The 14,968-nt window shown below is 36.8% G+C and overlaps 1 pseudogene across 1 annotated transcript in view; it reads left to right on the top strand.

Annotated features, from left to right (window-relative positions):
* Positions 1-14,217, top strand: part of LOC311093029 (ubiquitin-conjugating enzyme E2 E2-like) — a 199,171-nt pseudogene extending 184,954 nt beyond the window's left edge. The window contains exons 6-7 of the transcript in view: positions 10,574-10,721; positions 14,024-14,217. The product of the transcript in view is annotated as a ubiquitin-conjugating enzyme E2 E2-like (transcript). The remainder of the gene's footprint in view (positions 1-10,573; positions 10,722-14,023) is intronic.
* Positions 14,218-14,968: the final 751 nt, after the last annotated feature.

Here is a 14,968-nt window from a genome sequence, read left to right as displayed (position 1 = left end):
CGATAGAAAATGCTTGCAATGTAGTGACCTGTACGGAAAAACAAAATAACAATTCAGATTGATTAAAGGTTTGGTTGGGTGGAGTTGCGGTTGGAGGAGGGAGTTTGATTGCGAGCAGCTACGCTATGGAGGAAGTGCTGAAGGAATGGGAATTTAAATAGGCCGCTGTGATAGATGTCGACACTGGATTGGTACACATTTGGAACAGCTGGCTATCAGCTGATGCGAGCTTGGTTGACGTGGCCTGGCTGAACTAACGTAATACTTGATTTAAGTGCTATAATCGGGTCCCCAGTGCATCTACCAACCCAGAAAATGTGAAAAGTGACAACCCAGTAACTTTGTTTTGGTAAGCCTTTCTCTGCAATCATGTCAAAAAATAAGCCGATCAAATTTTGCTCCCCTTCTGACATAGGAAGGGGATCTTGTTATAATATTACCACCCCTTAATCTGCATGTTTTCACCCACGGTGCCGCCATTTGGTTTTCGCAAGCGACAACAGTGTAACCAGTTCTAACGCAATGGCAAAAGTTTGAGCAAAGCATGCAAACTTTTCTGTTGTTGGCTGCACAGACGAACACAGAACACGGTTTAGAGTCCCAGCCTCAGATGAAACAAGAGAGCAGTGGATTCATTTTCAACGGAAATTCCCCAGAAACAGATGACTAAACATCCACTAACCATTCAGAAATGTCCAGGTGCAGTCTAAAAGTTGCAACCTCTTCCTGAGTCTCTCCGAATGGCTGCACTCCGCTACTAGTTATTTCTGGGATTTTGGATGAGTGAGATTATTCGCATGTTTTGTTATTGACGGAGTATCTGAAGCTCATGTAAAGGACCAGCCATCTTCTGAACGGGTGCAGGGAGCAGCAGCTCATTTGCATTTAAAGGGACACAAAAACGGAGCGTTTTTGCTCACACCCAAAAAGGGTCAAATTTGACAAGCTACTGTATAATAAATGATCTGGGGGGTATTTTGAGTGGAAATTTCACAGACATATTCTGGGGACATCATAGATTCATATTACATCTTGTGAAAAGGGGCATAATATGTCACCTTTAAAACCCTGATAGACAAAATGAAAAAACAAATGGGTGTGACATAATTTCGAACGAAACTGGCAAAAACAAAATTCCTTTGGAGTTTGTTTCAGTGTTTTGAAAGAGTTCTGCACTTTTCTCATCGTTTTTGTTGTGCATTTAAGCAGTGTTGGGAAGGTTACTGGAAATGTAATAGGTTACAGATTACAAGTTACCCTATTTAGAATGTAATAAGTAGTGTAACTATTTCAATTACGTTATTAAAGTAATGTAACTGATTACATTTGATTACTTTTTAATTACTTTTCTAATTTCCAGCACTGCACATTTTTATCACTCGCCGTGGTGGCAACTCTTAGACAGATTGTAGCCTAAAGAACCAATCAAAAGCATCAGAATAGCATCGCTTTACTAAACGGCCTTTAAAAGACATGGGGCATCGTACACATCAAAAACAGGCAAGGTAACAAATTAATATTATTCAACATATCCTAGCTTTTTACAGAAAATATTAAGATAACTCAGTAACTGATTACAGTTACCGTACATTTATTTTGTAATTAAATTACGTAACTCAGTTACATGTAACTAGTTACTCCCCAACTGTCAGGGATCTGATGTGTTTTCTGTATGTGTTACTAAGAGTTGTTTTTCCCTGTCATTTGTCTCCTTGGTTACTGATTGATTAGCATGCACATGATGTGGTTTTAATTGATTAGTTCACTCTGTTATTTAAGCCCTGTGTTTTGTTCAGTTCTTTGTCTGATTTAATCTTATGAATTTGGTGGTTCCGTTCCTTTGTCTGTAGTCAAAGAATTCTTATTAAACACCAGACTGCTGCACTTAAATCCTGTTTATTTTGGTATCTTTGCCTCGAAATACTGTAGATTTTTTTTTTTTTTAAATAGTTTCATGTTGATTCTCTGATGGGTTGTCTAATGCAGGACCAACAAAATTTATTTAATCAGAAAAGCATTTAAATAGTTTAAACGAATATCTCAAATGACATTGAACCAAAGATGTAGCCTAATGAGTGAACAAAAGAAGGATACTGTCATATTCTGTGTTTGTTTGAAATGGTATCTGTGAGGATTTCCAGTCAGGATTTAGACCATATCATAGTACTGAGACTGCTCTCATTAGAGTTACAAATTATTTGCTCTTATCATCCGATGGTGGTTGTATCTCACTATTAGTGTTACTGGATCTTAGTGCTACATTTGATACCACTGACCACAACATTCTTTTGAATGGACTCGAAAATTATGTTGGCATTAGTGGAATTGCACTAGCATGGTTCAAATCATACTTATCTGACCGTTATCAGTTTGTAGCAGTAAATGAAGAGATGTCATATCGATCAAAAGTTCAGTATGGAGTACCACAAGGCTCAGTACTGGGACCGTTGCTGTTCACCCTGTACATGCTACCCTTGGGAGATATCATTAGGAAGCATGGAATTAGCTTTCACTGTTATGCTGATGATACTCAGCTCTATATTTCTTTGCGCCCAACGAAACGCACCAATTCACAAAATTAACGGAATGCATAGCTGATATAAAAATTTAGATGACTAGGAATTTCCTACCACTTAATTTTGAAAAAACAGAGTTTCTAATTATTGGGCAAAAAAACTCTTCACGTATTAACCCAGAATATTGTCTAACAATTGATGTCTGCTCTGGCAAGTCTTCGTCGTCGGTTAGGAACCTAGGTGTGCTCTTTGATACAAATCTTTCATTTGAAAGCCACGTTTCTAGCATCTGTAAAACCGCATTCTTCCACCTTAAAAATATATCTAAATTACGACATATGCCAGGGATAGGCAACTCCGGTCCTGGAGGGCCACTGTCCTGCAGAGTTTAGCCCTTGTGTGGTGTTCACAACCCAATTCCACCTGTGGTGTTCCCGGTCAAAAATGACCGGACTATAAAAAATAGCTTATAAATCACTTGTTATGCAATATTATTACCCAATATTGGATTCAATCTTTTTGTCCACTTGTTCTCTTTCAGTTAGGACTGGTTTTATATTTCTATTTGCATCTGATTATTCGTAGGCCTCATTTATTTGATAGTAGGCATCTGATTTTTTGAGTAAAAAAAACATTATTTTTGAATAATTTTGGAAATATGAAATGAAATCTAAAGAAAATTGGCACTGTTGATGACACTAGTCTACTTTAATATTTCACCAAGAATTTTGTTTTGAAAAACTTTTATTTTGTACAAAATGGCACATTGTCACACTTGTGGTGTTCCCGGTCAAAAATGACCGGACTACAAAAAATAGCTTAGAAATCACTCATTATGCAATATTATCACCCAATATTGGATTCAATCTTTTTGTCCACTTGTTCTCTTTCAGTTAGGACTGATTTTATATTTCTATGTGCATCTGATTAATTGTAGGCCTCATTTATTTGATAGTAGGCATCTGATTTTTTGAGTAAAAAAAACATTATTTTTGAATAATTTTGGAAATATTAAATGAAATCTAAAGAAAATTGGCACTGTTGATGACACTAGTCTACTTTAATATTTCACCAAGAATTTTGTTTTGAAAAACTTTTATTTTGTACAAAATGGCACATTGTCACACTTGTGGTGTTCCCGGTCAAAAATGACCGGACTACAAAAAATAGCTTAGAAATCACTCATTATGCAATATTATCACCCAATATTGGATTCAATCTTTTTGTCCACTTGTTCTCTTTCAGTTAGGACTGATTTTATATTTCTATGTGCATCTGATTAATTGTAGGCCTCATTTATTTGATAGTAGGCATCTGATTTTTTGAGTAAAAAAAACATTATTTTTGAATAATTTTGGAAATATTAAATGAAATCTGAAGAAAATTGGCACTGTTGATCACACTAGTCTACTTTAATATTTCACCAGGAATTTTGTTTTGAAAAACTTTTATTTTGTACAAAATGGCACATTGTCACTCTTGTGGTGTTCCCGGTCAAAAATGACCGGTCTACAAAAAATAGCTTATAAATCACTCATTATGCAATATTATCACCCAATATTGGATTCAATCTTTTTGTCCACTTTTTCTCTTTCAGTTAGGACTGGTTTTATATTTCTATTTGCATCTGATTAATTGTAGGCCTCATTTATTTGAGAGTAGGCATCTCATTTTTTGAGTAAAAAAAACATTATTTTTGAATAATTTTGGAAATATTAAATGAAATCTGAAGAAAATTGGCACTGTTGATCACACTAGTCTACTTTAATATTTCACCAGGAATTTTGTTTTGAAAAACTTTTATTTTGTACAAAATGGCACATTGTCACTCTTGTAGTGTTCCCGGTCAAAAATGACCGGACTACAAAAAAATAGCTTAGAAATCACTCATTATGCAATATTATCACCCAATATTGGATTCAATCTTTTTGTCCACTTGTTCTCTTTCAGTTAGGACTGGTTTTATATTTCTATTTGCATCTGATTAATTGTAGGCCTAATTTATTTGAGAGTAGGCATCTCATTTTTTGAATAAAAAAAACATTATTTTTAAATAATTTTGGAAAAATAAAATAAAATCTGAAGAAAATTGGCACTGATGATCACACTAGTCTACTTTAATTTTTCACCAGGAATTTTGTTTTGAAAAACTTTTATTTTGTACAAAATGGCACAGAGTTACACTTGTGGTGTTCCACTGGGCCATTGAGGGCCACTGTTTCAATTGGCCATTGAAAGTGAATGGGAGAGACATGTGTTAGAAGTCCATGAGGAATATCTTTACATCTGAGTGATGGATTATGGTGAGTTTGGGCTCTTTTTAATCTTAACAATCTCATGTAAATAATGATGTGCCATTTTCCACAATTTATGCATGCTTCATTGAGTTATGAGTTAAAACGGGACATAAATGCTAGGCTACATCTATATTCAAGGCTCTGTGAGCGTATGTGGGGGTTTGTGTGTTACAACTCAATTAGGAATATCTTTAGATCTGAGTGATGGATTATGCTGAGTTTGGGCTCTTTTTAATAGTGATAGTCTGCTGAAAATAATGATGTACAGTTTTCTACGAACTGTGCATGCTTCGTGAAGTTATGAGCGAAAACCAAACGAGAGTGCTTCATGAGTATATACTTGGCTAGGTGCGTCTGTGGTATTTTCTGTGTTAGAACGCCATGAGGAATATCTTTAGATCTGATTGATGGAATATAATGAGTTTGGGCTCTTTTTAATCGTGAACTCCTGCTGTAAATAACGATGTGCCATTTTTCATGATCGATATAATTTTCATGAAGATACGAGTAAAAAGGCCAAGTCTAAGCTACCTTGATTGGCTACGTGAGTCTGTGCGTCTGTGATTTTTTTTGTGTTAGAACTCCACGAGGAATATCTTTAGTTCTGAGTTATGGATCATGTTGAGTTTGGACTCATTTTAATTGTAAGCATCTGCTGTAAATAATGATGTGTCATTTTCCACAATCGGAGCATGTTTCATGAAGTTACGAGCGGAAATGTGTCTAAAATTCAGCATCCATACATGGTTTACACATGGGTCTCTTGAAGGGCTTCTTTTAGAAAAACCTCGCTCAAGTTTAGTAAAAAAGCCTGAAACAATTATGCTTGTTGTATTCTACTCATTGAGACCTTTCAAATGACATATGACACAGGACTATCAGAGCTGTATGATGTATTTGACATATTGCTGAATGTAATACAAAAAAGTAGTTTATAAATTATGATTTTATTTATTTTTATTTATCAGCAAATAACTCAGCACTACTTAGGAGTTTATCAAATTGGCTACATTCATTGTAAATTTCAGACTCTAAGCTTTCAAATGACACCTATTTTAAGTTGATCAAGGTAATAGTTTTGAAAAATATTATGATTATTTATTTCGCAGCTAGGTGGCGCCTGCGGGGGGTACACTCAGTTTTAGAGTGATAACTCAGCAGTCGTTAGGAGTTGATCAAAGTGATTAGATGCATAAAAAAGCTGAGATTCTAAGCTTTAAAATGATACATAATTTGTGTTGTTCCATTCATTGGTTGCATTGGTCTCTCCCATTCACTTTCAATGGCCCATTGAAACAATGGCCCACAATGGCCCTCAATGGCCCAGTGGAACACCACAAGTGTAACTCTGTGCCATATTGTACAAAATAAAAGTTTTTCAAATCACAATTCCTGGTGAAAAGTTTAAGTAGACTAGTGTGATCAACAGTGCCAATTTTCTTCAGATTTTATTTTATTTTTCCAAAATTATTAAAAAATAATGTTTTTTTTACTCAAAAATTTAGATGCCTTCTCTCAAATAAATGAGGCCTACAATTGATCAGATGCAAATAGAAATATAAAACCAGTCCTAATTGAAAGAGAACAAGTGGACAAAAAGATTGAATCCAATATTGGGTGAAAATATTGCATAATGATTGATTTCTAAGCTATTTATTGTAGTCCGGTCATTTTTGACCGGGAACACCACAAGTGTAACTCTGTGCCATATTGTACAAAATAAAAGTTTTTCAAAACACAATTCCTGGTGAAAAATTAAAGTAGACTAGTGTGATCAACAGTGCCAATTTTCTTCAGAATTTATTTAAAATTTCCAAAATTATTCAAAAATAATGTTTTTTTTACTCAAAAAATTAGATGCCTACTCTCAAATAAATGAGGCCTACGATTAATCAGATGCAAATAGAAATATAAAACCAGTCCTAATTGAAAGAGAACAAGTTGACAAAAAGATTGAATCCAATATTGGGTGATAATATTGCATAATGAGTGATTTATAAGCTATTTTTTGTAGTCCGGTCATTTTTGACCGGGAACACCACAAGAGTGACAAGGTGACAAAACTCCCCCTAAAAAATTAAGAAAATTGTCACAAAACATTTCAGAAGTAGTTATACCATTTGTGAAAAAAGTCACTAAGTTTCAGTCCAAAGCGATAACATTAACTAGTATTTTCGGGAAAAAGAAAATCTTCTCCGGGTCAAAATGACCCGAACACCACATGAGGGTTAGCTTCAGCCCTGATAAAAACTCACCTGCCTGTATCTATCTAGTAATCCTGAAAACACTGATTGCCTTGTTCAGGTGTGTTTAATTAGGGTTGGAGCTAAACTCTGCAGGACAGTGGCCCTCCAGGACCGGAGTTGCCTATCCCTGCCATATGCTTTCAATGAAAAATGCGGAACAGTTAGTTAATGCGTTCATGACCTCAAGGCTAGATTATTGTAATGCTCTACTGGGTGGTTGCCCTGCACGCTTAATAAACAAAGTCCAGTTGGCCCAAAACGCAGCAGCTAGAGTTCTCACTATAACCAGAAAGTATGACCATATTAGCCCGGTTCTGTCAACACTGCATTTGCTCCCTATTAAACATATACAGTGAGGAAAATAAGTATTTGAACACCCTGCTATTTTGCAAGTTCTCCCACTTGGAAATCATGGAGGGGTCTGAAATTGCCATTGTAGGTGCATGTCCACTGTGAGAGACATAATAAAAAATAAAAAAAATCCAGAAATCACAATATATGATTTTTAAACTATTTATTTGTATGATACAGCTGCAAATAAGTATTTGAACACCTGTCTATCAGCTAGAATTCTGACCCTCAAAGACCTTTTAGTCTGCCTTTAAAATGTCCACCTCCACTCCATTTATTATCCTAAATTCGATGCACCTGTTTGAGGTCGTTAGCTGCATAAAGACACCTGTCCACCCCATACAATCAGTAAGAATCCAACTACTAACATGGCCAAGACCAAAGAGCTGTCCAAAGACACTAGAGACAAAATTGTACACCTCCACAAGGCTGGAAAGGGCTACGGGGAAATTGCCAAGCAGCTTGGTGAAAAAAGTTCCACTGTTGGAGCAATCATTAGAAAATGGAAGAAGCTAAACATGACTGTCAATCTCCCTCGGACTGGGGCTCCATGCAAGATCTCACCACGTGGGGTCTCAATGATCCTAAGAAAGGTGAGAAATCAGCCCAGAACTACACGGGAGGAGCTTGTCAATGACCTGAAAAGAGCTGGGACCACCGTTTCCAAGGTTACTGTTGGTAATACACTAAGACGTCATGGTTTGAAATCATGCATGGCATGGAAGGTTCCCCTGCTTAAACCAGCACATGTCAAGGTCCGTCTTAAGTTTGCCAATGACCATTTGGATGATCCAGAGGAGTCATGGGAGAAAGTCATGTGGTCAGATGAGACCAAAATAGAACTTTTTGGTCATAATTCCACTCAACGTGTTTGGAGAATGATGAGTACCATCCCACGAACACCATCCCTACTGTGAAGCATGGGGGTGGTAGCATCATGCTTTGGGGGTGTTTTTCTGCACATGGGACAGGGTGACTGCACTGTATTAAGGAGAGGATGACCGGGGCCATGTATTGCGAGATTTTGGGGAACAACCTCCTTCCCTCAGTTAGAGCTTTGAAGATGGGTCGAGGCTGGGTCTTCCAACATGACAATGACCCAAAGCACACAGCCAGGATAACCAAGGAGTGGCTCTGTAAGAAGCATATCAAGGTTCTGGCGTGGCCTAGCCAGTCTCCAGACCTAAACCCAATAGAGAATCTTTGGAGGGAGCTCAAACTCCGTGTTTCTCAGCGACAGCCCAGAAACCTGACTGATCTAGAGAAGATCTGTGTGGAGGAGTGGGCCAAAATCCCTCCTGCAGTGTGTGCAAACCTGGTGAAAAACTACAGGAAACGTTTGACCTCTGTAATTGCAAACAAAGGCTACTGTACCAAATATTAACATTGATTTTCTCAGGTGTTCAAATACTTATTTGCAGCTGTATCATACAAATAAATAGTTAAAAAATCATACATTGTGATTTCTGGATTTTTTTTTTTAGATTATGTCTCTCACAGTGGACACCTACGATGACAATTTCAGACCCCTCCATGATTTCTAAGTGGGAGAACTTGCAAAATAGCAGGGTGTTCAAATACTTATTTTCCTCACTGTACATTTTAAAATATTGCTGACTACTTACAAAGCACTAAATGGTTTAGCTCCCCAGTTCTTGAGTGAGCTCTTAACGCATTATAGTCCTTCACGTCTACTGTGACCTTAAAATTCTGGCCAGTTGATAATAAAAACTGCAGGTGGTAGATCCTTCTCCTATTTAGCACCTAAACTTTGGAACAGTCGTCCTAACATTGTCCGGGAAGCAGACACACCCTGTCAGTTTAAATCTAGACTAAAAACGCATCTCTTTTACCTGGCATTCATATAGAACATTATACATTTCTATTATTCAAATCAGTTAAATGATTATTAGGCTGCATAGATTAGGTCAGCCAGAACTGGGGACACTTCCTATAACACCTGATGTACTCGTTACATCATAAGAATAATGGCATCTACGCTAATGTTAGTCTTTCTGTTTATTCCGAGGTTTACTGAAGTCAGCCGGATCCCTGAAGAGCCAGCCTCATCAGCCCTGTGAAGGCCTCATCGACACGACAGCCATCGGCACTGATCCTCAACAAACTCGTCTCCATACCGGTGTGATGACTCCGACTTCCAACCAGATGGAACTGGATAAATATTCTGAATGTTTTGATCCAATCTGACTTCTGACCTGTAATGCTGCCTGAATCATAATCATACACTGTTCGTCCATTCTGTCACCTGATGGAGTTTTGATTCCTTGCCACTGTTGCGTTGGCTTTTGGCTTGCTCAGCTGGGGACATTTAATATTCAACAGTATTATTGATCTGCCTTACTTAAGGTGGACAATGACACAATTTTCTTCCAGAAACAAACTTTGTTGTATTATTTTCATGTTATCACTGTGAAGCTGCTTTGATACAATCTGTATTGTAAAAAGTGCTATATAAATAAAGGTGACTTGACTTGACTTGACATTGTGTTCCTTGTTGCACTTTTAGTTTGTAGTCTAGTTCAGTTCCTGTTTCCTGTGATTACCTTATTGCTCCTTGATTGTTTTCACCTCTGTCTCGTTACCCTTGTTAGTGTATGTGTATTTATTTGTCAGGTTTTGTTCTTCTATGGCAGGGATGCGCAACTTTGGTCCTGGAGGGCCACTGTCATACAGAGTTTAGCTTCAACCCTAATCAAACACACCTGAACAAGCTAATCAAGGTCCTCAGGATTACTAGAAAATTACAGGCAGGTGATTTTTTTTCAGGATTGGAGCTAAACTCTGTAGGACAGTGGCCCTCCAGGACCGAAGTTGCCAATCCCTGTTCTATGGTGTGTTTTGTTGGTATGTTCAGTTCTGTGCCCTGGAATTTGTGCTTTGTTTTTTTGCTAATATGTTAATTGAAGCTTTTACTGTGTTTGGACTCAATGCAGACACAAAAAAAAAAAATACAAAAAGTTACTTCGTTATGGTGAGCTTATTTCCTCAAAACCATGCCTCACCATCACAGTAGCCTATATTTCACTTCTCTCAAAATTAATTGTTTTCATAAGGTCTTGAATGGGTTTCTCACCATTAATTATTGGACACAGTGTCTTATTTTTTTTTTCACATCAACTGTTGTCCTGTTCTGATCTCTCAGGTGATGTTTTGCACGAGAATCTACCACTGCAACATCAACAGTCAGGGTGTGATCTGTCTGGACATCCTGAAGGACAACTGGAGCCCAGCACTCACCATCTCCAAAGTGCTGCTGTCCATCTGCTCTCTACTCGCAGACTGTAACCCTGGTAAGATACACAACCATGTAAAACATTTCTGTGTTATTGTCTAACTTGTCTAACAAGAAGTGGTTGGAAAGAAGTGGTTGGAAAGCTGATTTGCTGGTCATGGGCTGAAGCTCCAGTGTTTGTCAGTATGTTGGAGCTCCACCTGTTTGACCTAGACTACAGAAAAGGCAGTTACAGGTGTGGGCATATATGCAGTTGCTTAATGCTCATGTATAAAACTGCATACAATTGTTTTGTTTTTTGCTCTCATATTTGAGCTGCAGTGATGTTCTGAATAAATGCTGCTTTTCTGTAGATTTAGCGAATACTGTAAATTCTAAGACTGAACTAAACACACTTACAGACTGTTTCCAACGACTGGAGCAGATGTTGACCACCGACTGTCTCCGACTCAGCTCGTTTGGGCATGATCAGTCGTAAGTAATCAAGTTACATTGATGATCGTCCTTATAGTCGTTAAGTGCCCGGCTTAAATTGCATTAAGGCAGCATATGTGGTCTTGTTGCAAAAATGTACGCTTGACTTATTTAATTTTTCACCATTTGAATATTCAATAAGTATTTTTGGTAAACAATTTTATTCAGTCAGCTTTCCTAACAAAACAACCACAGTTGGCAAGTTTTAGGAGTTTAGTTTACATTAAGTGATGAACAAAGGATTGAATCAGCATTTTAAACTTATTCAATGAGACTTTTTGCTTTGTTTTAAATCTGAGACATTAAGGCCTGGTTTAACAGACAAGGCTAAGATTATGACATGCCTTAGGGCATTTAAGTAGCTTTTATAAACGTGCCTTTGAAGAACATTACTGGTGTGTATCTTGAGACATAACAATGGCACTGCTATGTTTTAAGAGGTGTCAGTGCATGCTGATTTCAATTCAGACAACTCAAACATGCATTTAATCTGGGACTATCTTAAGCCTTGTCTGTGAACCATCCATTGCAATTCTTTCTGGTTGGTCTCTCACTCATGACTCGGGTCAAGCGCAAAATTGACCTGGTGATCTGTGAAATTCATTGCACCTCCATTTAATGTGTGATTTAATTAGCTTGTATCTGTCAGACATACTTTTTTTCTTTTTCTTTTTTTTTTTTTCTTTTTCTTTAAGAGTAGAAATGAATGCATGCAGTGGTCTTGTTTATTAAAAACCAGTTGATAATCTTAAGTGAATTCATGTCAGTATAGCTTATGTTACTCGCCTAATATGTATGATTGTTACAGCCTAACTATAAACTTTCTTAGCAGAACTAAGTTTAAGGTAATCAGTTCACTTTTCAACAAGGGTAATACAACTTTTTAGATTTATTTTTGTGTGTTACTAAAGCATGCCAGCTTTCTCAATATTTCAAGTTAAGTGCAGTTACATTTGATTGTATTGCACATGATCTTGAGGGTAAGGTATTTACTGTCATGCACTGTGACTGAAATGGGTCATTTTTAATTTGTTTTATTGCAGTGGTGGTGTTGCCTCTGTCCCTTGAGTTGTTTATTTAGAGAATTTTTGTAATATTGTGACCTGCCTATGGTCACAGTCATTGTGCTTTGAGTACTTAACCATTTATGTTCATGCAAATTTAAAATTCAAACTCAACCATTCTTGGGTGCGTTTCCCAAAAGCATAATTTGCCAGCAATGGTCGCAGGTTCCATTGAATTGTCGGTTTCATGGACTTAAAATGAATAGAATGTTCTAAATGCTCATCAAGGCTATTGTCCCATACTCCATATAGTTCATGTGATCATTAGTTTACAATGCTGTTGATTAGTTCAAGCCTCACAACTCAGTGAAGCAGTTAAGCATCTCATAGTGACATTGTTATATCAGACGTCTCTGTACATAAGCTCAGTGCTCATATTCACTCCATTAAGAGCAAGGTCATTGAGCTGCAGGGGAAACAAGCAATCATGCATTATTTAGCATATTCTGGTCTAATTGCATAACAGATTCACCATCATTGCTGCTCTCACTGCTGGTAAATGTAAATTTGACATCTTATTTTCATACACGTTTCAGATGCTTTCCACAGCTAAGGTACAAAATACAGCCTGAGAACCTTTTAAGAAAGGGTTGTCTATTTGTCTGCCCGCTCTCTGTCGGGCACAATTATTCAATATATTTTGGGGAAATGTGGCATCCTGCTTCTCACACTGTGGTAAAGTAAAAATGTGAAGACACTAGAGTTTAATTTGAAGAGCTGGTTTGAACATCTGCATTCCCATTATTGCTATTAACTACTCTTCTCTCACTGCTGTCATTTCTATGTTTGTTATTGGGAGAATGACATGCAGCACTCTTACTTTATACAGTTGCTTGGCTATATAATAAAAAAAAATAAAAAAAATAAAAATAAAAAAAAACTCAGGGCTTTTACCCCTTTCATTGTTTCTCACACACCCATCCCCCGGTTTCCCTGCTGTTGAGCTCAGGCTTTGGGACGGAATCAGGATATTCAACCCTCCCCCATGTCGTGTGCCCTTCCCCTCCAGTCTCTGTGACGTCTATTTGAGATTCAGCTCATTATCGTGGGGCAAGAGCCAATGACAGTTCTTTAACCTCTTATGTGCTTTCATCCCAATTACAAGCTCCTCCATGTGTCTCTAGGGTAACAACCTTTTAACCCCTCTTAAGTCCTGACACACTTTCCTTTACCGCATTAAATAATCCAATATGCTGGAATCATAAGGGTGTATTTGATCCTTTAATTCTATGGTTTTTATCCCATGTCAAAAGTGAGGAACAAATCAGGATTTATAAAGGCAGAAACTGACATGAAAGTGTTATGAGCATGCATGCAACTTTTTGGCACTAATTTAATAAGTAATTAAATTATTTAACATTATGAAAATGTAATTTAAAATTCCCAATTTTATGCACAAATGAGCAACATTTTAACTGCTTTAATGACTTCACTGAAATTAACTTGTATTAATTTATTTTCTGAAAATAAGACTGTCCCTTCACACACCTCATACAGAATCTGGGCCATGTCTAACTCGCGTACGTTTTCCAAGAGCACATTTGGATTTCCTTATCCATTGAGTGCCATATTACTAAAACTTAAAGAGATACTTTTTATGAATTATTCATAGGTACATTTTGGAAACTGTTGTACTTTCACATTGAGGCTTATTGTATGCACATCTTTATAAATGCAGCGGCAGAGTTCAGAATATCAGTGTTAATGTTTTCACTTTAGGAGTGTTTCTAAAGTAGGAAAACATGATAGACCAGATCAGACAATGGTGTGAAGGGGGGGCCAAACTGCTAAGAACTCCTCTCACTATTCCTTTTCCTTACAGCTGATCCTCTGGTAGGAAGCATCGCCACGCACCCGACCAACAGACTGGAACCCGACAGGACAGCCAAACAGTGGACCAAACACTACGCCACTAGACCACAGGTCTAAATACATTAGTGTAATGAGAATTAGTGTATTTGAGTTGTGCTAAATTGTGATTTTAAAATTATGTGCCTATGCAAAAAGTCCTAAAAATTGCGCTTTTTTTTTTTTTTTTTTTTTTTTTTTTTTTTTTTTTCTTCTGCAAAATGTAACTTATTTACTTGAATTTGATGTGAGATGGCTGTTTTTTGCGACCTTCATATCATGAAACAAGCTCATTTTGTTTTTCATTTGATATAATTGTTACTACTTTTTTTTTTTTTTTTCTTTCTTTAAAATATTTAAGAGAAAATGTAACCAATTGTTCATCTCATGAAATGCAGTTTATTGTAAAACACGCATTGTGAGACTACATTGTTCATATTCTAATAAGAAAACAAATTACTAAGAGTTTGACTGTTATTATTGGTCAGCCTGTTCACGTTTGCTGTTTATTACAACGGCTAAGATTTCTTTCAATAAATGAATGGCTTCATTGTTTAACCAGACTAATAGTCTTGTCAGTAGTGCTCTGTGGCTTGTTAATATTTTCCATCCACCTTTCAATATGACAGGCATCAAAACCACAAACCTATTGTTATGAGTAGCTTTATGAATGTTCATGACACAACCATCATACGCATTACCACAAATGCAGTTGTTGCAAAACAACAATGGTAGTCAAACAATAGTCCATAATCTCACCATTGCTGGAAAATCACAACTCTTAATGTGCACAATATTCAGTTTTCTTAAGGAACCTGTTGTTCATTTGCAGATATCATATACAGACAATTTGCATCTCTCCTTTATCACCATTTCAGTAGGTTATTATAGAACAAAAATTATCACATTCTCCATAATT

The sequence above is a fragment of the Abramis brama genome, assembly GCF_963993115.1.
Source record: "Abramis brama genome assembly, chromosome: 12".
Lineage (NCBI taxonomy): Eukaryota > Metazoa > Chordata > Actinopteri > Cypriniformes > Leuciscidae > Abramis > Abramis brama.
Note: the sequence above shows the minus strand (reverse complement) of the source record. Positions and strands in the feature narration are given on the sequence as shown.